Consider the following 23,971-nt stretch of genomic DNA (forward strand, 5'->3'; position numbering starts at 1 on the left):
GGATGTATTTTTCGCTTGGTATTTATCTGAACTCTGCAAACAGGCACTAGTGTTTAACACCCTATTATTCCCCAGCTTCTGGATGCTGACCCATATCCTTTTCTCCCTCTCTGAATCATTATCTGTAACAGCTTGGCGTGAATGAGGCTTCATGAAACTCATTACAATCCCTTTTCCCTGTTGGAATTTCTCCTGGGCATGATGGAAATAAATTAATAGAGTTGTATGGCAGAATCTTGCACTACAGTGTTGATACTGTTATTGTCTGGATAAATAGGATGCTTGAGCTGCCTGCTAATAATCTGGCAGCTGCCTGGTAATAACCTTTCATAAAATTAAAACATTTTAGAAATTCTCTGCTCTAGTAGCAGACTAGCCTGTAATAGATGGGAAGTTTTAAAAATGATGATCTGTTGTTGTTCATGAATAAAAATTAACATAATATTCAGTTAGAAATTATTTTGATTAGATACTGGGATAAGAGATTTACATACATTAGGAACTTGGGAACATTTCAGAAGGCAAGGAACAGGAAGGAAGGGTTGAAACCCTGGTTAGAAAAAAGCCAGGCTGATGGCCCTGAAAGAATAAAAAAGTGCTGTAAAATGTGAGGAAGCTGACTGATGCAGAGGAGCACAGATGTCAGATGGCTGTGATCCCCCAAAATGCCCATGGCTAATGTTCAGTGCATGTCAGAAAAGGCTGCAAAGAAAGCAGCACAAGTGCAATGAGTAGGGAGAGCAAATCAGGCTCCTTCCTATGTCAGTTGACAACGTGTCCAATACAGTTGGCAGCAGACCAAAGGCAAAACTTGCCAGTGCTAGAAGCCTGGAAAATGAGATGGGAGAACTGGGATGCTTGGTTTCGTATGATGAGCCTGGCAGAGAGGCAGCTCAGAGACCTTGCAGAAAGAGAGGAATCACTGGATGTCGTGTTCCCAGCCTGTCAACTTCACAAAAATTGACAGAATAGAATGTGTGTGCAGAGAGCATTGTTTTTGGAGTCTAAAATGAAGTGTAACAAAATGAAACTATTGTTGAAAAAGAAAAAAGAACAGTATGAAATCCCTGTGGTTGGAAGTACTACACTGTAATAATAAAATTATAATGTTAGCATTGTATGATTATCCCCACCCTCAGTCAGGATATAGAAAAAGGAAAGAGTTTAGAGAACCTGCAAATTCAGGACAGGTAGTTATACTGGGATGTTTCAGCTACCAACAGAATTAATGCCTCATCATGTATGAAAGGATATAGAAATATAAATTTTTTTGAGCTGCTTTCCAGAACAACTAGTCTGCAATACCAGAAAAAAAATGTTCCTGCTTGCTTTGGTCCTGAATGGTGAGCAGGACCAGCTCAAGAAGTATGTGGGAGAGCTGATCTGTAATAGCAGTTGCAATATGATTTGGTTTAACACTGCAGCAGGAGAGACTAAGCAAAATAAATCCAGAACACAAGTGTTCAATTTAAAGATAGGGAACTGCATACTAATAAGGGAAGTGTTTAAAGGGAAAGGATCAAGGGAGGAGCAAGCTAAAAAGCAAGAAGCCTAGAGGTAGCCTAGCCACTTTTCAGAAATACTGTATTAGCATTCAAGACAAACTCTGCTGAAACTTGAATAGAAATCAGAGTGGTCCAGCAAAAACCCTACAGGACTAAATAGAAAATTAGGGTGATTTTCATGTAGGAAGGACTGGCATTTGTAACAGAAATTTTGTCCTTCAGAATCAAGTGGAAAGTCCTTATGGCAGTTCAAATGTAGCCAGGAAATTAAGAAGGTTAAGAGAGAGTTTTAGGAGCACCTTGCATAGGATGAGGGAAAAAACAATTAGAGAAAAAGAAGTTATTTTGATATGAGAAAAGCAGAAGTTTGTCCTGTCCACAGAAATGGCTCTAGAAAGGATGCTTGAAATGATAAACCGTGAGTCTGACTGCCATCCTTCAAAAGACGATAAACTCTGTAATGAAGATTAAGATTACTGAACAGGTAGAGAAACTGTTGGGAAAAAAAGATCTCCACCATAACTGGTGAAACATGAGAAATAAGAGAAATCTGGGTTTTGCAGCCATCCTTTCAGTTATCTGAGTTGGACCAAGGTGCCCGTGGTCACTATACCAGGTTGTCATGGTTTGAGATAGCCCCAAAATCCAATTCCCTAGCTCCATCCCCCCTCCCACATCTCAACCTAATGTGAGATGGGTTTTTCCAGACAAAACACAACCAGACTCAAAGTGGGGGAAAGGGAATATATTACAATGACTGTACAAATAAATACTATAACACATTATACACACGATCACAACTATCCCTACCATGACATATAGTATTTACAATGGATCAGATCTCTTCTCCCCTCCAAATAAAAGTCCAGGAGGGAAAGAAGGACAGATCCCTTCCAGTCTCTCAGGGCAGCAGCTTCTTCTAAGGCAGCAGGTTCTCCTCATCTCATGCATGCAGCAGTAACTGGATTGTTGTAGCTGGATCTCTGTTCAATGCACACAAGGGGGTCTCCAAGCCCCTCGGCTCTCCTTCGGTCCAAGCGAAGGCCTCACCTGTGGGCTGCCAGCAGGGACCAGACTCGCGTCACCACAGGTATATCACGAAATGCAGGGGCATCTTCGTGAAAGTCCCTTCCTCAGGGGATTCAAATTCCCCTTTGCAGAGCTCCATGCTCTGTCTCAAGGCTGCTAGCTTAGCAGCAGCAGCGAGGGGGACCAAGGTCAACCCCCCCCCTCCCCGCATTCCTTCTCCGTCCCGGTCCAGCTTCAGGACGCCTTTGAGCTTCTCAGCTCCTCTCTGCAGTGCATGCTGCACTTCAAGGCTCTTTCAAGTAAGAGTCCATCATCTTCCTCCTTTCCAGGAGGTCTCAAAGGAGTTTTAGGGGTTTGGTACAGTTCCTACCCCCAGAACTCCGAAGCTCTGCTGCGGGCTCTCTTCTCCTCAACTCTCCTTCCAGGAGTCTTCTCTGCGGTGCTGCATGTCTCTGTTGCTCCGTCTTATCTCTTCTGGCTCTCTGCCACCGCTTCTCCGGTCAGTGCCAGCTTGGCTGCTGCTTTTCTCCGGCCACTACCCAGTTTGGAGAAAACATCTCCCAGCTCAACTACAGACACTTAGCCCAGTCTAACACTGTTCCAAGTCTCTGTAGCCCCCAACTGGGGCTGGGGGCCCCAGAGGCCCCGAGGGGCTCCGGGCCCCTTTCCTCGTGGCTCCTACAACAATGGCTACTCTCTTCAACCAACCCAAACTACAACTCTTCTCTTCCAGTGCTTGTGATACGTTTACATTTCTGCAGGAGCGCCCATTGGACAGAACTCCAAAACTTCCAGGGGTTTCCACCCCTGGGGGTTACCACTTTTCAGCCTCTGGGGGAAAACAAGGTCCAAACCACTACACAGGTCCTTGAACCTGCTGTGCCGTCTCACCCATGATGACTTTTGTCTGTCATTAGTCTAAAGCAAGAAAAAAAAATCTGTGTTTTCAGGAGTCCCTAGGGAAACAAATTACAGTGTTGCTCTAGGAAGAAGGTCAAATAAGAAGGGAATGACTAGCAGGGCATCTGTAAAGACATGGAGTGTGTGTGGTGTAGGTGAGAAAGGACTGGGTGGTGCAAGACACAGAGAGCAAAGGAATTTTAGTGGATGTATCCCATACATAGGAGGCAGCAGAGTAGCTGGAAGGGTGGATGGAGACAGAACCATGAGTGTGTGAAATATCTGTGGTACATGCAGGAACAAGGATCGTGTGTAATATATGAAGGAAAACAATTCCTTAAGTGGGTATTTTCAGTGTAGGATTGTTGTGACTGTCCTTCCAACACACAGTTGACCTCCTTGGCTCTCAGGTGCAGACCCATGCCTGCTTCCTTCCCAGATGTTTTAACTCTAGGTTTTTGTGTGTTGCTATTGAATCCATACAGGAAGCATAGATGATGGGCGAAAGGGATGGTGAATATAAAGCAGAGAACAGAAAGCATAGGTGGCTTCTAATGTATGAACAGTGGAAACTCTGTCTTCTTAGATCTTGGGTTTTGCCTGCTTTGGACTTGGAAATAACCTTTCTCAACACTGAGATGCTCTTTAAAAGAGAACATTTTTACATTTGTAGCTGCAGAGGCTGCTGTGGTAACTAAATATACAGCGAGGTCATAAGGTCTAAATGGAGCTCAGAATCTCAGTAAAGAAGATAAATTTAAAGGAAGCATAATTGCACAGTGTTTGGACAAATAAACCAAATATTACACTGCAGTTATTAGGGAATCATCAAAGCTAGTATCTCTGGTATTCTAAAATGGGCTCTTCAAATAGCACAGTTATTCCTCGGGGAAGGGTTAAACAGCAAGTTCACTTGTGACTAAGACCGCAGACCCACCAAGGAAGCATGTATGTTTTTCAATTGTCTGAATTATCATTCTTATCTAAATGGATCTATTGATCATTAATGATCTAGAAACCCCTAAGGCATGACAGGCAACTGAGGGAAATCCAATAAGCTTTCTACCACCACTGAATACCAAGAAGTGAAAATGCTACTGTTGTGTCCTTATAGCATATCTGTGAAACACTGCATGAATTAATAAACAAGATTTTCTGGATGCTACAGGCTGACCTTCAGTTCTCTTAGCTTATACAGAGATCTAATCAGTACAACCTTCTCTTCAAACAGTACCTATTTTCAAACAATATACTATAAATTAGAATTATCTTTATTAAGATGATGGAGTGCATAACACCTACAAAAGTCCTAAATTTTATTTAGGGCCTTACAGATATCTTTACCATGAACACAGCATTCCAAACACTAGTCTTTATATTATTACTTAAAGCAAACTCAAACATTTTTTAGAAATTGGTATGTTCACTTATGTGAAATAAAGACATTTGCCAATGCAGACATAGCTGAATGTCTTAGTTATTTTCCATGTCTTATTGAGTTAAAAATCCTGGTTTGTAACCAGGGATGCATATGACAATGAATGGGATAAGAAAAGCCTAATTTGAGTCTTCCATCAGAAGTCACCAAAGATTGTCGTTTTTTATTGGCTTTCAGATATTTAAGCACACTTGTTTATTTAGAAGTAAGAAGTTCCTGTTTTAGAAAACTACATGAATGAGAGGATCTCTTAGATTTACCAGGAGAACTGTCTGGTATTATATCACAGGTTGTGATATCAGTGAGATTGGTCAAGGGCATCTGGGGCTAGTCACTCAAGGCCTGATTCAGACAGGGCCTTATCTACTGTCTAGTGTCTATCCAGTAACTTTTAATGTGATTTAGACCAATAAAACAGTCTAGTTCTAGAGTTTCTCTTCTGGAAAGTCTCACCGCTTCCACCAGAAATGCTCATGCATGAAACCACTTTAATTAAAGCATGCTAATTTCGATCTCCTCCTTAAATAATGCTCAGTGTCAACAGCATCAAAGTTGATGCGTGGTCACAGAGTTCAAGGGATAAAAATTCCAGAAGATTTCATGCTCCTTGTAATACCAGGCCTGGGGCCAAGAGCCCATCAGCCCCGTCCGTGTCAGTGCAGCCCAGAAGACGTTTCTCAGCCTCGTCTGGCGCTGCAGGCAGGACAGCGTGTCAGCTCTGATTAGCTGTGCTGGGAGTGCTTTAGCATGAGCCTGGTGCTGATCTAACCTGCTTTTGGTACCCAAGTTACTCCATCCTCTGATGTGGACAGCACGAGCTGTGTTTGCTGCGGAGTTACTGGAATTAACTCTGCTCCGTTGCGTGGTGCAGATGTGCGCTCTCTACTGTGAAATCGTTTGTATGGGAGAGGGGAAGGAGGAGGATTCATACCCACTAAAGTCCAATATTGCTCCTTCAAAGCAGTAATGAAAGAGTGTGTGCTGAGAACAGCACTGCCTTTCCCCCAGTGAACGAATAAGAACAATATCAAATAGTGGATAGCAGCTTAATAAGAGAGCAATAAATCTGTCTTAATTTTGAACAAGGCGTGGCTCAAGTAGAGGAAATAGTACATGTGCACGTAGTAAAGATGTATATCATAATGAATATGTACAGTTTTAATCCTGGTATTTCTTAATTCATTAATTCTTGGCTATACTTTTAATGTCCTTGTAAGTTATTTTTATAAGCAATATATAAACATATTTAAGAAATCCTATCTTAATGATACTGTGTTTTTAGTAATGTTTTAACTTTTTTTTCCCATTTTTGAATGGTAGTTTGCATGTTTTTTCTTGTACTCAGGTGCATATGTATGTTTATAATGTATGGAATAACAAATCAAATAAAGCTTCCAGTGGAGTTTTTGCATAAAGCTGTGTTTGGCTTGGGTTGCTTATTATTTTGTCCAATTAAACAGTGCTTTGCAGGATCTTATGCCCCAAATAAACTTGCCAGATACCTTTTAGACAACAGACTAGAAAGAAGACCTAATCCCGTGACTACAAAGCAACCATGTTTTATTAAGCTAACCTGCAATTGAGTGTAATAGAAGAGTTTAAAAATCTGTCAGGAATGAAACAAAACAGAGAAAGGGAACAGGTAATATGGCACAAGGAGCAAGAGATAAGACTTGATGCCATGGGGGATATGACAGGATTCTTGACTGGAAAAAGGAAACATATTCTGCATTGTAATTGGCAACCTTGCAGGAGTAAATAATTGTGAGACAATGAAGAAGAAAGTGGAGGAGATGATCCTTATCTAACAGCATCAGAAAGCAACACAAGAACTCAGTCTCCCTGCTTACTTGCAGTAGCTGTTAAATAAGGTTGGTGTATCTTATCCTTTTGATAATTGTCACACAGTAAGTGTTGTGATACCTTGCTCATTTTAGGGGCTCCAGGTAAGCCAGATCAGTAATTCACTCTTGCTACGAGAAATCCTTGGCACACCTCCAAGAACCAGTTGGTGACTGGACCAAAAAGGTTCCCTTCATTGGTTTATCTGGTTGGTGACTATTTCCTTCTTCACCTGCCCAAGTTGATGGGTGGCTGTGCTAACCACTTGACATGCAACACAGGTCTAAAGAGGCTTTTTGTTTTATTTTGGACAATAACAAAACTTTCTCTTTTATTAATGCAGATTACTAGTTAATTAATCCACATCCTCTGTTGTGTTTTAATGAGTGTGTGATACTTCTTGAAAAAATCCAAGCACTTTCTTTCTTTATGATTTCCTGATAAGTTAATAAATTAATAACAAGTATTTTGCTACCTCTTTGATGTTGCTGGAATCAGATTCTATGTGTGGCTTTTACTCAGGTCACTATATTTCTGGTCAGTTCATATTGTTTTGTCTCATTCTGATATAATAAAAATGTTCTTCCTTTTAGCCCTCTAGTAAGTTGTTATTGTCCTAGGCTTTCTCCTGCTTGCATTAGGATAGACATGCTGCATTTTAAAAAATCTACACCTTTCTGCAAGTGTGGCTCACTATAGCATTATTAATTCAGTTCTTAGCAGATTAAGATAAATCACACACTGGGTATTATAAGAAAGCTTTGGGATTTAAGGATGTGAGGTGAGGCTGGCACCTCCTTAGGAGGAGTTAGGAGACTAGAGGGGGGTTGCTGCTAGAGATCTTCAAGGAATTTGCCTGGGGCCAAACATGTGATGCTTTCATTAATGACCTCTGTGCAATAACGAAGAGTTTGCTAATGAAACCTGCTGTTGGCGTACAGCTGGGAAACATTGTTACTGTGCAAAAGTATTGCAGTGTGATAAAGAGGAACTGAATAACCTTGAGGACAAGCAAGAGATAAAAGGAAGAAATTCGGCAGCTGAGAGAACAGATTCATGCACTTAGAGGCTGTTCATGAGTTTGCTCCTATGAGACGTAGCTGCCACCTAACCCAGTCAAGGTCAGGATCCACTAAAGTTTCAGTCATTGTTCATGTGAAAAACTGCTTGTAGCTTAAACATCATGGCATTTTTATCAAATCAAAGCTGATGCAAGTTTTACAAGTTATATATTTTCCTATCTTTCCTGCTTGAACAGCCCTCCTGAAAACACATAGGAGGTGGCCACACCAAATACACACTGAGCAGCACAGGCTTCTTTCTCACACTTAGCAGAAGAAAAATTCTCTTGTCCATCCCATTTGAAGGCAGAATCTGAGTCTCTCAGGAAAGTGTGTTAGCAAGTAGGGTCAAGAATAATCTGCTTCAAGTTATCTGTGTTCTCCAGTTGAAATACATTTACTATATATAAAATAACTTAATACTGATTGCAACAGAAACTGCACTTGATCTTACAAACAACACATCCAGCTATCGAGATGTGGGGTCATTTTCACTTTCTGGCCCAAGGACTTAACAAACTTTATGTTTGGTTGGTTTTGACAGGTAATTGCCTTTCTCAGTGTTAAACTGACCAGCAAATCCATTCCTCATCAGATACATTTCTTGAAGACAGGCTTGAGTGTTTGAAACTTCTAATTTATTTTTTTTTCCCAGCTGCATTAGGCCATCTAATAAAAGGTGTCACCTGCCTTGAAAAATGTTGCTTGCTATTTTCTAGCCATGAGAAAGTGCAGTTTCACAACTGGCTTCTGTGCTGCTGCTGAGAGCTGGGGCCTAATTTGTCCTCTCCTCCTGTAAGCTGCTTCTGCCATTTTTACTGCACTGTGGTGAAACTCGACCAAATAAAAAGTTACTGCCAGGCCAGTTGACAAATGTTGATACTAGAACCAGGGAGGGATGGAAATGTCTAGTAGGCAGAGTGGTACTGCCCCTTGGGCCAGCACTGGCGTCATGGATGTGATGGAACTGTGCCTCAGGGATCCCTGTTCATCATTAATGTGTTGGAAATGTGAAATACCGTGCTGCTTACATTCCTGTTGAATTTGGACCACAGTCTTTGCACATCAATTTTAGTTTAGAAGGAAAGACTGATAAAAATGCCTTTGAGATGTCCATGTAACAGCAACAGTGGTAACTCATAATCACTGCTGACAATAAGTACTGTATTGATCCACAAGGATGGGACCCTAGGAACAAAATGTTGCTTAAAAGCGAAGAACTTACTCTTCTGATTCTTTCTTAAATGTCTTCCAGCAGTGGTCCTGCAGTGACATCTCTCATTATTTGTCACAGCTGAAAGGCTGCTTCTGCTCCTCATGAGATGTTTTGTGCTGTACAATAGGTCTCAGGTTTACTGTTATTTGAAGTTCCCTCGTGGATTTTTTCCTTTTCAAAGAGTTTCAAAGCAGTCTTTTCTTACTGATCTTTCACAATCACTAAAACATTGGAAGAGCATACAGGCTGTGACAGAAAACAATAAAGTTAAGGCAATTCCCAGCTGAGGGTGATATGGCACCATATATCCATCACATAGGCTTAGGCATTAGAGAGAAAATGAAGCAGCTTGTTGAAGTCATGGCATTGTGCCTGGGTGTTGGAAGGACACACAACACTTCCCATCATTAAATGAGGATTTAATGTTCAGGGTGCTCAAATATTTCTCATTTTTTCTAAAACAAACCTTCATTAGCGTGTTTGTTTAAGCAGTACAAACTGTCCTGTCCCCACTGCACAACAGCGGCCACAAGGCTTTGGTTGCAGCTGCCAGTCTGTTCTGACAGGTGCTTGGATGTCATCTGCACATGTGTGCTTTGCTTTGCTTTGCACAGAGAAAATATGATTTTTAAAGGGTCAGGATACCACATTACTGATTATTGAAACGTGGAAATATGTTCATAAACCCAGTGGTAGTAGGTGCAGTACTGTCCTTCTGTTTTACTTCTTTAATTTTCTTCTAGTTCCTTTGATTTTTTTTTTTTCCATGGAGTTTTATTTCTGCTTGCAGGACGTCTTTATTCAAGGGTAATAAGATTCTAGAAATCAGTGTTTGTTATGGAAATTGTGGCCTGAATTTAATGTTAGCCTTGATGACTGCTGAAAAAGCTATTAAGAAATACCGACTATTACAAATCTATCTCTACAGTGAAACACAAAAAAAGAAAACAGATTTTTGTGGTCATTAAGGACAAACCACTAACCTCCATTAAGGCTGATACAGTCCATGCTTTCCTCTCGGTAATCACCCCAGCTGCCTCTTGGAGTCATTCCCAATGGTCAGTTCCAGGACTCCTCGTGCCATATGTTACTGGACAGGGTCTCTGCTCCTTCAGGTGCAGCCTCCGTGGGTTTAATGTACATAACCTGGCAATTCAGGCCTCCGCTGGACTGTGTGTGAATTACTGAGTGTAGATGATGCTCTCTAAGGTGAGAAGAGATTTCAGCCTTCTTGGCAAGGTCTCCAGGTTGCCAGTGTTTGGAATAACAGTGCAATTAGAGCACATTGCTGGCGCGGTGTCAAGGCAGCAATTTGCCCCTTTGTCAAACTAACCTTGCAGTTACCGGTCTGGGCAGCAGATTGGGTCTTCCCTTGCTGGGTAAGCCCTCCACCACTTCAGTCAGACAAAAATCCTGTCTTACATCTGCATTTGTTACTTTAAATCTCCACTTCAGTGCTGTACGGCAGAAAGTATTGTTTCCTCTGGTGACTGGAGTATCAGATGTTGCAAATGCAGTTTATATACAGTCTAAGAAAGCAGAGAGAAACTATCATTTTTTTCCTATAGAAGATCCTTGTCAAAAAGTACCAGTGAAGAAAAAGCACAGCAAAGTTAAATTAAGAGATTTTTCAATTCAAGGTAGTCAACAACATAATTAGACTTTTTTAGTAGCATTAAGAGAAGGAGGATTAATTTCTTATATAGTTTGTTGAATTGATTTTTTTCCATAAAATACTGAACTCCATTTTAGCCTCTATAATCATAGAATCATAGAATCATGGGTTGGAAAGGACCTCTGAGATCATCAAGTCCAATGCTTCATTTTTCTTTTTTTAAATTTTTTTAAAATCCAATCTCTGGAAAAGTCCACTCCATGTTTTTCCTCCATTCCATACTGTGGAAAAATCCAGTTTGGGTTTTCCTCTCCATTCCATACTCTGGAAAAATCCAGTCCATGTTTTCCCACACAATTCCATACTTTGGAAAAACCCAGTCCGGGTTTTCCACTCCATTCCGTACTCTGGAAAAATCCAGTCTGGGTTTTTCACTTCATTCTGTACTCCGGAGAAATCTAGTCCGGGTTTTCAACTCCATTCCGTACTCTGGAAGAAATACAGTCCGGGTTTTTCACTCCATCCCGTACTTTTCAAAAATCCAGTCCGGGTTTTTTACTCCGTTCTGTACTCCGGAGAAATCCAGTCCGGGTTTTCCCCCACCCCCCAAAACGGCCCCGGGACTCCCCGACAGAGACACCACAAGGTGTGAACCCCCCAAGGTGACACCAGAACAGTGTCTTATTTATTGTAACATCATAAATGTTATGATGGATCACGATGCAATGAATTTCCTCTGCTCTCTCTCGTGCAGGAATGCTACACGTACACAATGCAGACAGTCTCAGGCCGCTGTGGGAGAACGGAGCCCCTCAAATGGCGGGAGGTGTCCCGGGAGGCGACTCACCTGAGTGGGGGGCGGAACCCCGCCCATCCACCAGGGATTTAAGCGGCTGCCGGGAGCACCTGCGGCCCTGCCTGCGGGAACAGGACCGGGCAAACAGGGGCGGGGCACGGCAGTGAGCGAGGCGGTTCGTGCAGGCAGGGCAAGCAGGAGGGGCACGGCCACCTCCCAGCTCTCTCAGGTGAGCTTCCCCCTGCTGTTATCACGAGGCGTGTGTTATCACAGATGGAACCCCCCAAGAAGGACACCAAGTTACACCCGGTTCTTTGACGCCAGGTGACTTCTGTCCCTGTTTTTCAGATCACCAACTCTTAGTGTAACTTAAGTCTGTCATAATATTGTCTGTGCTTTACCAGAGAGATAGCTTCATGAAGTGCTGCATGAAGGACATGCTTTTATACTTTTACGGGCAGAACACCTAATCCTGTTTCCATTTCACACAGTTAATGTACTTTGGGCTGCCTGGGAACTGAATCGCAGCTGTGAGAGGGCCAGAGAAGGATCTGTGTTTTAGCTGCTGTACTATTAAATGCTGGGTGCATTATATGTGAGTGCTATTAATAGTTAAAAAGCAATTTAAGAGTAAACTTTGTTGTACAATGAAGCAAAACAAACATGTTTTTTTCCTCCCCTCCACAAAACCAAAGCTGGATACCTGGAGACTTCTAAAATGAGTTGGTATTGGGGAGCTTCTCAAAGAAAAATTAAATGTGGGGTAACTAATAGAATTTATTGAAACTTGGGAAATTATATTGCCTGTTTCCAAGCACAGCAAGCTGTAATACTCCATAAGAGAGCACTAAAATCACTTGACTGTTACAGGCTTATGTGATGAATGTACATTATGAGTGCACTTCTTGTCTTGCTGTAAACCCACAGCTGACTCCCTATCTGCAAAACCAGACCTTTTCACACCTGAAAAGGTCAACCATTAGCTTTATTTGTGAGGTAGTACCTGAGATTGCCATCTCAGTGATTTATACCCACCCACTGGTGTGGGGAGCTTGTTTTCCTCATGCCTAGTATATGAAGAAACTGGGTTACAGAGCAGCCACTTCTGCACAGTTCCACAGAAGCTGAGCTTTCTAATGCTGGGGCTTTTGTTGGTGCTCATCACCACCTCCACAGCCTCACCCTCTCTCGTGCAATGGCTCCAGTGCGTGACCAAGCCAGAGGGCTGAACTGTCTGCCAGAAATCCCCCTGAGCTCACACTTTGTTGGGTTAGAAAGGTGCCAGTTCTAGAAAAAGAGCTGACATGCTTAGCCTGGGGTAGTTCCTGTGTTCAGATGTGCATCCATTGTGAGCCTTCCCTTCTGAACAAGGGATAATCAGACTAAAATGGAAGAGGGGTGACTGAGGTGGTTGATCAAGGATGCTTGCTGACTGTCCTCTAATACAGACAGAGGCATCAGGTGGTGGAAGGTTGGCAGAAAGAAACAGAACTAAGGAGGAAAGCTACTCTGTACATGTTCACGGGTTTATTTGTCAAGGTCTGGGTCTTCGCTACATTCTGGGTTACTTCAATAGTTCCCTGTATTTCTGGGAGATTCAGTTAGGGCTATAGGACACCAGAGCACCACTTTTGACTCAGATGCTCTGCCTACAGTAAGTTTCTGGAGGCTGGAAAAATATTTTGGAGAAAAAAAACCCCTCTGTTGTGCGCTATGTATGTTCTCTCTTTGCGTTATTTGTTGTTGGTTGCTGCAGAGGACATGTACTAAGTCAAACCAAGACTTGTTCAGACCTGTGTTATTCAGGTACAGTGTGCTTAACACCTGTTGGGCTCAGGAAAGGAGTCAGACTCCCAGGAATTCTACTGCCCTGCTCAGAGACAATGTCCTGTGGAAGGCTGGCTATGTGCAGGTATAATGTACCTTGCTGGGTTTTAACCCTCTGAAGTGCTGAGTGTGCTTTATCTAGGGGTAGGTAACCTCTGCATTTCAGACATCTAAAATATAGTAGGTGGCTGTGGGTTCTGCAAAGGAAACAAACCTTGGCTAAGGGAAGAAAAGGATTCAATCTGTGCCTTTTTTCCCCCTCAGTACTACATTCCTAGTTTTTGTGAGGTTCATATGTAATGCAGTGCCTGTTCTTTATATACGGATGTCCACACAGGCACATGGGTGACCTCTGTGGGTCACATAAGACATAAATTTGAGGTGTATGTATCAATACTACTCAGAACTCAAAGGGAATGGTGCAAAAACTGAAAAATTTGAGAGATCAGTGAAGAGCAGAAGATGAAATGAAGAGAGCAGCCTGTCAAATGCTGCTCGATTGTGCTCTTTGGCAAGGTGATTTCTGTAGATGTTGACCTTTCAGCAGCTATTTTGAAAGAAGCCAGCATTTTGGTTAGCAAATGCAAGGATAGCTAATACTTGCAGTCAGCAGAAGATTTTCAGTGTCAGGCTACTATGCAGAGGAGCAAAGTATTCAGTGCTATTTATATTCCTTTTCAGTTATGAATTTTCAAGTGCTTTGCATCATTTAAGTCCAAGTATTGACAGATGTTGAATATTTTCAACTACCAGTGAAGTCACAAGGATGTGAGGTCAGTTCCAACATGACGAGACCTTGAGCTCGTAAGGTCAACCCTATCCTGACTCTTTGGAAGAGGTTTTACTGAAACACAATGAAGTTCTTAATCCTCATCTTCCTCAATATTTATTACTTAAGCAGAGAAAATCTGTACTGGAGAGTATTAGGCAAAGAAGAATGGTTATTAAAGAGTGATTATTGTTTGCATTGTCTTGGACACCCGTATGGTGTGGATTAGCGTAGTCATGTTGTGATTAATGGCCTTATCAAAACTCAGAAAAATTACAGAACTTACACAAAGGAATGCAATATCTGCTGCCACCACAGAACTCAATAACAAGGGAAAGCATGAAACAGTGTTTGATGTCATTAATAAAATCTATCATGGGATGTAGAAAAGTATTTGCAATTGCATCAGTCCTTGAGAAAAAGGCAGATAAGGCAGCTGCGGTGATAGGAAAGATAATACATTAAAGAAAAATTATCATATCTTTGGGGATCTTTTTACTGGGAGATGAAGGGAAGCTTTTCTTCATTAAGGGAAACTGCAGTTGTCTGAAAGCATGGAGAACATCATGGCTAGAAATCTTCACTCTTAAAGCAAGAATTCTTAAAATAGACACACCCCCCTACAGGTGCCTACGTGTTTTATGTAACCAGTGCTGTCTCTTCAAATGACAGTTTCAGCTGCAGTTGTGTTTCTACCTTTGTGTCAGCTAATGACTCCTTATAAAGAGTGCACCCACTGTTTTTTCTCATCTGTTTCAGCTAATAATATCCTATAACAATGAAAATGCAGCGAGTGTTCAGGCCCTTAGTTCTTAGTTTTAGCTAAGCCATGCCATAAAGCTTTGTAAATCTTCAGAACTTGAAGTTACTTTATTCTTGCCTAAATTGTTGTCTGGTTTTGCCTTTCCTTGAGCACTGAAATCTGCAGGTTTTGTGACCTGTTTTTTCTGTGTTGGCTTCATCCCCTTAGAAAATGTGGATGCTTTTATGATTAAATGATTGCACATTCCTGTGAAATAGAAGACAATAGGCACATGGATCAAGTCATAGGCACATGTGTCAAACACTGCATTTAGGAGTAGCCTAAGATCCTCTCTGGAAGGAGGCTAATTTTAGTATCCTGCTGCTACAATTCAGAGCAACAGCAGAGTGAGCTGGGGTTGTTTAGCCTGGAGAAAAGGAGGCTCAGGGGAGACCTTATCACCCTCTACAGGAGGATATAGCCACGGGGTCATTTTCTGCTCCCAGATAACAAGTGACAGGATACAAGGAAATGGCCTCAAATTGTGCCAGATAAAGTTTAGATTGAATCCTAGGAAAAATTTCTTCATCAAAAGGGTTGTCAGGCATTGGAACAGACTGCCTAGGGAAGTGGTGAAATCACCATCCTTGAAAGTGTTAAAAAACCTATGGATGTGCAGCCGGGGACATGTTTTACTGGTGAACATGGCAGTTCTGGGTTAACAGTTGGACCTGATGATCTCTGAGGTCTTTTTCAACCTTAACTATTCCACAATGCCACACACTCAGTTACTAAATAAGTTGTGCCCAAACTTGGAGAGAAGGAATTCCACATTGCCACTGGCATTAAATAGATATTTGGGGCACTGGGATAGAAGCACACATTTCAGTCACTTGAAATCTGGCACAAAATAGAGAGGCACAGATTACAGAAAAGTGCAAATTTGAGGGAAGTGGGAAGGTCTACAGTATTACAGAATCACAAAATATTCTGAGTTTGAAGGGACCGACATGGATGATCAAGTCCAGCTCTTAAGTTTATGGCCCATATGGGGATCAAACCCTCCACCTTCAAACCCTCCACCTTGGCATTATTAGCATCATGCTCTAACCAACTGAGCTGTGTGCAAGTTATCAGCAGATTTTTAACCACCCAACACCAGTACAAAATGCCAGGCATGAACAAAATTCCAGAATTCCCTGAGAGAGGTTCCTGCTTTTGCCCAAGCTCTTAGTAAACTGACCACCACCTGTGTTAGTGCTGCTGACAATGAGTGTCCATGTCTTGAAGGAAGTCTCATTCTCGTGGTTTTGGGTATTGATGAGATCATCTTGATCACACTCAGAGAAGGAGCAGAGGTCAATCTCCAGTTTTTCTTCTGTCAGCAAATTGGAGCTATTCTGTCCTTCCTAACACTCTAAACTGGCACTTAAACATCTAGTTCTTATCTTATTAATGAGGAGATATTTTCATTGCTGTAGCTGAATGACTTAAAATAATTGAGAGCTCACTGGGCACATGGCCAAAGATCTGAATCATTTATGGATTTTTCTACTTATTCAGCCTGCTTGAACCACCTACTGATGCAAGGCCTGGAGGTCACAGGGGGTCCTAAAGCTTAATGTGATAATATTTTAAACAAATCTTATCGAGTTGGCTTAGATTCGTATAAGACTGTGGTATATTCACCTATTCAACTAAACTCATATTTCTACAGGGCTTTCTTTCTCTTTTCTACTTTCAGTTTTTGTCAATCTGAGCCATCCAGTGGTAGAAGACATGCAGAAGGACTACTCAGTGAGTTGCATTTTGAACAAGGAGCCTCATAAGGACGTGGTAACAGTCAAGCCTGCTCCGTCAGGGTAGGGGCTAAATCTGTGGCTTGTTTCTTGAAACGTTTCTTTAGCTGCAACCTGTTCACTGGCTGCTGAGGTGCTTGCCAGAAAAAACTTAAAAGCCAGATGCTTTTAAGATCCTGGAGAATGCACATTAACTGTATGTGAAAGGGTTTATTTCACTACATGTCTGAAGGAGGAACATCTGTCTGATGATAACTGTGCTCCTCCAAGCAGTGATGTCTTGCACCTGCATTACTCAGGCTTAAAAAGGTCTCTGCAGCCAGGAGCTGGGTTCTAGCTGGAGTGGTGGGTGGCACCAAGGTGCCTTCAGCTCTTGGACTTTTACCATTAGCCCAAGCAGGAGCAGAGGGAGCTGTGTGCTGACCTGAAAATGAAATGCGTGGATGTTCTCACTTGATTTGCTTACTCTGCCATAAGTGTGGGTTTAATGCTTTTTTTAGTGTGGCACCATTCTTGGGTGCTGTTAAACATAGCCCATATGCCTGTCAGCATAATTCTGGTGCATTCGCTTTCAATTCTCCTGATTATTTTTCAGGAGGTTATTAAAAAAAATTCTGAAAGGAAAACACACCTGCTAGGTGAAGACAGATTATTCAAGTGTCAGGAGAAAACCTCCTCCATATGCACTGCAATAAAAGCAAAGAATCTTAAAATAGACTTCAGTGACTTGCATAATAATTGAAACACAGTTTACTATGGAGGCAGCATCAATGTAACTAAAGAAACTTCCCTGTCTGATGGCCCTGGATGAGAAAATGGTATATCAAAGTGCTTCAATCACTGCTTGAAGACTACAATCTGTGTCAGTCAGATTGAGAACACATTATGCACCTTCTTTCTCACCATCTGCCCAACAATCAGTTGAACTTAATCTAAAAGTGATGGAAAAGCACCCCTCAGTAACTTGAGAACATGACATTTATCACATTTAATATCTGCTGAAGAAAATGTCTGTTAATAAGAGAGTGCTGAATCTTGCACTAAAATAATAGTGGAGAAATTCTTTGGGTTTCTGTCTTCATTTTTATATAAAACTGTCAATGAAATGCTATCATCTTGCTTGTCAATGTGTAACTGTCTTTTAATTATTGGCTGCTAAGTAGTAATTTTTTCCCACTTACTGGTTTCAAAGGCAAAAATCTTTTCATAAAGCCTTCCCAGACTGGAGGAAGTGAAGCTGTTTCACTGTCTTCAACCACAGATGTACATCCTATTCTTAGGTGAACCTATCCTGTCTACCTTCAGCCTACCCTATGAATAGGGAATCTTTGCATAGGCTCACCACAGTGAATTAATTGTGTGTTGCCTGGTGATGAATTAAGGTACGTGCATAGACCTCAGTCATTGCCATATCATAATGTCAAAACCTAGGTATTCCAGCTGATTAATTTGGAGTGTGAGGGAAGGATGAGGGAGCAGTCAGTGTTGATTTTCTAATTGTCAGCTATGGCTTTTTTGCAAAGGATTCAACTTGCCTGGAACTTCCTTTGTGAAGCAATAGCTCAGCGTGGCAGAGATGGTTCTTGGGGATGGAAGCCTTTGGGAAAGCAGAGGCATGTCCTATCTCTTCCTTTTTAAAGTGTGGTGACATCCTTTTAACAACAAAAGGCAGGTATATTGATCTGAACTCTGAATGTGGGTTGGGAACAACTGAAGGCGTTGATGTGAGGGATGTATTGATGGGGCAACGTTTGAGTGTTGAATCCCACTGTGCTGCCATGGTTCCCCTGGGATTGAACAGATGTGTAACAGGTCTGCACTTGACTTAATGTGGTAACAGAAGCAGACAGGAACTGATGAAAACAAGACTCATCAGCCTCTAAGTGGTGGGCACATGCTCCTGCTTTACAAGCCTACTGTGCTACCTGTAGTATAATTACATGGTGAGTGCCATCCTGGGATTAACTGGGTGTTTGAGTTGGGTTGATTGGTTGTTTGGGATTTTTTTTTTTAATTTTATTCCAGAGGATAAATTTGATATATTTTCTTTGGCAACTAGATTTTCTTTGGCAACTCCAGAAATGAAAACTAAGTCTTGATGGGTAGGATCAGATCCCCTTAGATACATAAATACAAAATCAGATTCCAGAAGGCAGAGAAGCCATGCTGTTCTATTCCATTACTGTGTGCAAGGAAGGTATTTCGAAGACTTTTCCTATTAAAATGTACGGAAGAAAAGTAATTTTTTTTCTAAAATCCTAATAAGGTGACAGCACTCACCAGTCAAATCCTGAAATTATTTTAATGAGACCATGAACAAATGTTCCACATGGTGATCAGTGTGTTTACAAGTCATTCACAAGATTAGTAGAGTGCTTCTACTGATGCTGGATCCAACTGCAAACATGGCTATAAGCTTCAAGCTGTTAGGAGGCCCAGAACACAAGACTTTCAGGCCATCTTTTTTCCTGGAAAGCACTTGGACTTTCTTGATGAGGGAGTTTTTTTTAAAACGTAATGCTGAGGACAGGCTTAGATACATTAAAAGCAAATGAGTCTGCTGGGAAAACTTTGAAACGTAGTATATGCCATTGACTATAAAGTTTTATTTGAAAAAATATTATTAGATAATATAAACAGTTCTTGCCAACTGTTTGGAACTTTGATATTGGCTCATGCTTCATCAGCTCCTCAGTATTCAAGTGAACTTTGTGGCTAGTTTTGGTTTGTTCTTTTTCTGTCTAGAGCTGCGTACGCAACGGTGAAAAGACAACATCTGCAAAGTCAATAAAAATCCTGAAAGAAAGGGTGGCTTTCAGCAACTTATGTTAAATTGTGCCAAGTTTAGCACAGTTTAGCTTGGTACCTGAAAATACTTACTTTGTTGTAGGCTGAAAACTTAAAGCAACCCGCCTCTGCCCAAGACAGGACCAGCACCCAGCAGTAGGTCAGCTCTGGCTGCAGAACATGGAACAGCCAAAATGTGTGGGAATCCGTGTGTGTGCACACACAAGTCACAGGAGCCCCTGCTGGGGGTATGTGATGAGCACATGTGTGATAACTGGAGCCACTGAAGTGTTCCCCTGGGCTGTGGGAAACTTTCTCTCAGAGAAAAGTCCTTTTGCAGTTTTTGCTTGTGTTGTTACAGGTCATCTCCGTATCATGGGGGTTTCACAATATGGAAAGAAAGACAGTCTGGTATTTTTTCTTTTCTGTGAACCTAAGATCCTTATTAAGGTTCTTCTGGGTTGTTTTGCCTGTGATGCCTGTCGAAAATGAACTGCAGAGGGAAGGGGAGTGAGGAATCTTAAAATCAATATTGAGAGAAATGTAATTTCAGTGAAATCTAATCTGAGTGACATGCTCATCTTCCTATTTCTTTTAAATAAGAAAGGTAAAGATTCTTTTGCAAGTAAAGAAAACGAAGTTGAGCTATGCAGGTTTGTCAGCTCAGGTCAGTCTTTACTGTGTACCTTAAACTAGTTCAAGGAATGAAGAGCTGGATGCTCTGTATCCTTTGGACCTGTCCTACAGTGTACTTGGATGCCCAAAACACAAGTATTCTTTGTGGCAAACAAAAGTAAAAATGAGTGCATTGCTGCCTGAACCTGTAGAATGCCAAATACAATAACAGATAGGAGAAACTCCTTCTCATTTTGTAAATAACTTTAGTGTTAAAGTTTTAAAGTTTTGTAAATTCTTTTTTTTTTTTTCATTGGAGGGGGAGTAATAGCTGTGGAAGAGGTGCACTAGTATCACAAAAGAAAGATAGTACCTAAAAGGGTAAGAGAGTCACAGTTTCAATCTAGGATGTTAAAGGCTTGATCTGAAAGGGCATTTCGTTAAAAAAAACAGGTTCTTGGTGTTTCTGAGCAATCTCAGGTTTAACAATATTGCAGTTCTCTAACTGTCAGACAATCCGATTAGTCTGAAATAAGGACACTTTCTATTTCCAGCTTGCAACTAGGAGAGAAAACCAGCAGTGTTTACAGCCAGTGTCCATGGATTTCATGTTTACATGTGTTAGAGGAGACTGCCCTCTGGGAAAGATACTGCTAAAAGATGAAGATTTTTCTTGTAACCAGTGGAGGACAGACATGTACCCTTAAATTCCTGAATAGTACTTTTGCAGCTTCATGATTGAAGAATCCTTGTCTTCATACTTGAGCTGTCAGCTAAGTATGTCTGAATTTTTTTTTATTTAATAGGTGCATTAAAATTTACTGCTCATTATGTTTCTTTATGAATGAAATCTGCTTCACTTGGAGAAAAATGTGTATATGTATACCCTTTAATCTACAGTTTTGCCAAATCTTTCATGTTCCAACCCAACCAGCTTTGACCAGTCAGTGAAATGGTTGGTCTGAATGTAGATTCATTGTGTTAACCTGCTGGAAAGAAAGCAGTCTAGTGAAATGCTCAGCAAAGCCCAGCAGCAGTGATGCATGAATTAGTGGTGTTAAGCCTCCTTTATCCTCCATCTGTATTCTCTTTCAGCTCTGCTAGATATTTAACTAACAGGGAAAAGAAAAAAAAAAAAGAAGCTTTTTGCAATGGCATCTAGCAAGATTTCAGTAGGGATTCTAGATTTCTTCTGCCAGTGACACAAGATAGAAGGTGGCATTCAGAAGGAACCATTCAGTGGTTCTCACATTTAATGAATGAAAACAGAGATAATTGCAGTTGCAGAGTTTGAGAGGTTTTCCTGTTTTTTATGTTGTCTTCACTTGGCATAGTATTTGCTATAGCAAGGTTTTACCTGATTTGACTGCCTAACTGGAACTCATTAAAACTTCTAAAACAGTGGGGGAATTCATAATGGTAGTGGTGGAGAAAGTGGACAAAGGGAACAAGAGAGGGCTCGATCAAGGATTTTAAAGAAAATCCTCTTCTTGAAGGGAAACTGAAAGCAGAAACTCTAAGCACCATTTTTTTCCCCCAAGTCTAAAACTTCAGGTAAGATTTTAGGTGTCAGACCTCTCTGCTCTATAATTACCTAATATTTAACAATAATACTATACCGTATATTAATCTTGTTTGGAGTATCATTACTATAATAAGTGGATTAAAGTCAGGTTTATTTATGTAATAGGAAATAGTCAAGTTCCTGGTGTCTTACATACGTGAGGCTATAAAGCCTTCTACGGTAGGTGATAGAAGCCTTCATTGTCAACATTAGCACTAAAAAAAAGTATAAAATAAAATATATTCTAACACCACCTCCCCCTGCCTTCCCCAGAGTTGTGCTCCTTCTGGTAACACAGTGTTTCTGTGTAAGTGATGGCTGAGGCTGGATCAGGAGCTGGGGCCACTCATCCCTGTTCTTCATGGCTGCTCTCAGAGCAGGGAGCAGAATATGGCAGAACACTGGGTGGTGTAATTGGTCTGAAATACTTTCTATGGTCTCTGCAATTTGGGATGTTTCAGCTGCTGTTCCTTCCCAGCTTCCATGGAAGCTCACAGAGAGGGAACATGTCTACTGGCTTAAATATGGTCCATTCGGGTTAACACGGCTTTGTCAGCCCTAAGAGCTGTTGCTTAAGAGTTTTACCCTCTCTCTCTGCTGTTCCACAGCAGTTTGAAAACTATCCACCTGGTGACATTGATGGACAACAGTAAATAACACATAAAAGGTTCCATTCATGGCAATCCGATGGATTTGCCAGGAGCAATAGCAGTTGAGTTAGTAGGGTTTTTCCAATATGCCACAGTTGCTGTCATAAGACAGTGTGCTCTCTCCCTCCCCCTCAAAGAACCAAAACCCTAAACAGCCTCTACCCTTCTCTTCCCCCACCCAGTATAGTCAAAGGCAAAATCCTTCTGGCTCTGTTCAAATAGTTATGCTCACTGGAGGGTTCAAGCATATTTTAAGCAACCATCAGTGCTTTGTTTCTCTGAATATTCCAGTTTGGATTGAATCTTGGCACAATGTGCACCTGTGTGGTCCATAAAAGGATCTTTTCTTTCCTCTGATCTTGATGCCACATTTCTCTCCCTATTGTTGTAGTTGGTGCTTCTTAAGTGCTCTCCTGTTTATTAAAAAAAAAGTGACTTAAGAAAAATGTTTTCCTTCCTTTCTTTAATGAGATCTTGCTCTAGGAATTGCTGATCTCTTCCCATGAGCACTCTTTATACCTCTATAAATATTTTGGGTGGTTTTGCTGTTGCCTGGAGACCTCAGTAAACTCTGTTTTCTCTGTTGTAGGGAACATCCCTTTTCCCGAGCACTTCTTGATAGTACTGTTTAACAAATGTTTTGTGTGTTTTCCTACTGTACCATCAAACCTCGGTGTTCCCTATATTCTTGTCTAAAACCTGAAGAAGCTTTGCCCTGTTTTTTTCCTTCTTCTTACCTTATGGAGGAACACCTACTGTCAGAGGTACCCTTTCTGTGGATTGAGAGTGGCTTATTGCTATGAGAGCATTCGTAATTCAGCTCCTTGTCCAATAAAAAAATCAAGGAAATAAAAGATGTGTTCAATTTTGTCACATCCTCCAAGAGTGCAAGAACTTTTTATTCTGTCTAATGTGAAAAATACTCTTTTTAGTTCATGAATCATGATATGGATATATTCATGGATATGAATCATATGACATCTTATGTCTTGATTTAGGACATTTATTAAAGATAACTGAAACATTTATTTTCAACCTTTAAGCTATTTCATAAAAGCTTAGGTTTTGAACAACAGGAAAGGAGTGGTATTTTTTTCCTGCCTTTCTGATAGTGTTGTTTGGATTTTGTTTAGAAGCATGATAGACTTACTACAGTTTCAGAAACTCTTATTAATGTTCTACAGGGTTGAGAACCTACTCTTGGATTAATTTTTTTCTACACTAGTCCACAGATTCTTTCCTTTTTATTGCAAACAAGTATATCTTGACTGGTTTCTTTTTATTTCACCATAACAGTTTAGAAGTAATACAGCATTAAAAGTACCACTTAATTGGAAAGAGTCGTAAATTAGCATGGCAATCAAATAATGCATTGATTTTTTTTTTCTTTAAAGCAAAATACCTTTTCCAAAAAAAAAAAAAAAAAGCTTTCTGTGGAAAATTTTGGGAGGGTGGGGGTGTGGAGGAGGGAAACACACCTAGTTTTTAGGCAAAGGCTTTAAAGTCAAATTTGTGACTAATGCTTTTCATCTTTATTGAAAAGGAAGAAATTATTATTTCTCAATGAGTTATTAATTGTATTTGTGCCGATGTTGCCTGAAGGTAAGGGATTTTAAGGAAATAATGTAGTTATTTTAGTCATATTTGGATCTCTACATTTTTTTAAACACTTTGTATAAATTAGTATCTTCTTTTTGGTAGACATGAATTAGTTTGAAATATTTTTCTGCTCCCTATTGTACAAAGTAATAATTTTATCTAGCCTTTGATCAGCAAAGTGATGTTTTGTCTCACTATGACAGTGCTAGTGATAAAA

The 23,971-nt window shown here is 40.9% G+C and overlaps 1 long non-coding RNA gene across 1 annotated transcript; it reads left to right on the forward strand.

The window, feature by feature from the left end:
- The first annotated feature begins 9,923 nt into the window (after positions 1–9,923).
- Positions 9,924–17,785, forward strand: LOC113950851. The gene is made up of 4 exons (XR_003528909.1): positions 9,924–10,011; positions 11,361–11,631; positions 16,485–16,602; positions 17,732–17,785. It is a non-coding gene; the product is annotated as an uncharacterized LOC113950851 (long non-coding RNA).
- The last annotated feature ends 6,186 nt before the right edge of the window (positions 17,786–23,971 follow it).

The sequence above is a fragment of the Corapipo altera genome, unplaced genomic scaffold, assembly GCF_003945725.1.
Source record: "Corapipo altera isolate COAL_440 unplaced genomic scaffold, ASM394572v1 78, whole genome shotgun sequence".
NCBI lineage: Eukaryota > Metazoa > Chordata > Aves > Passeriformes > Pipridae > Corapipo > Corapipo altera.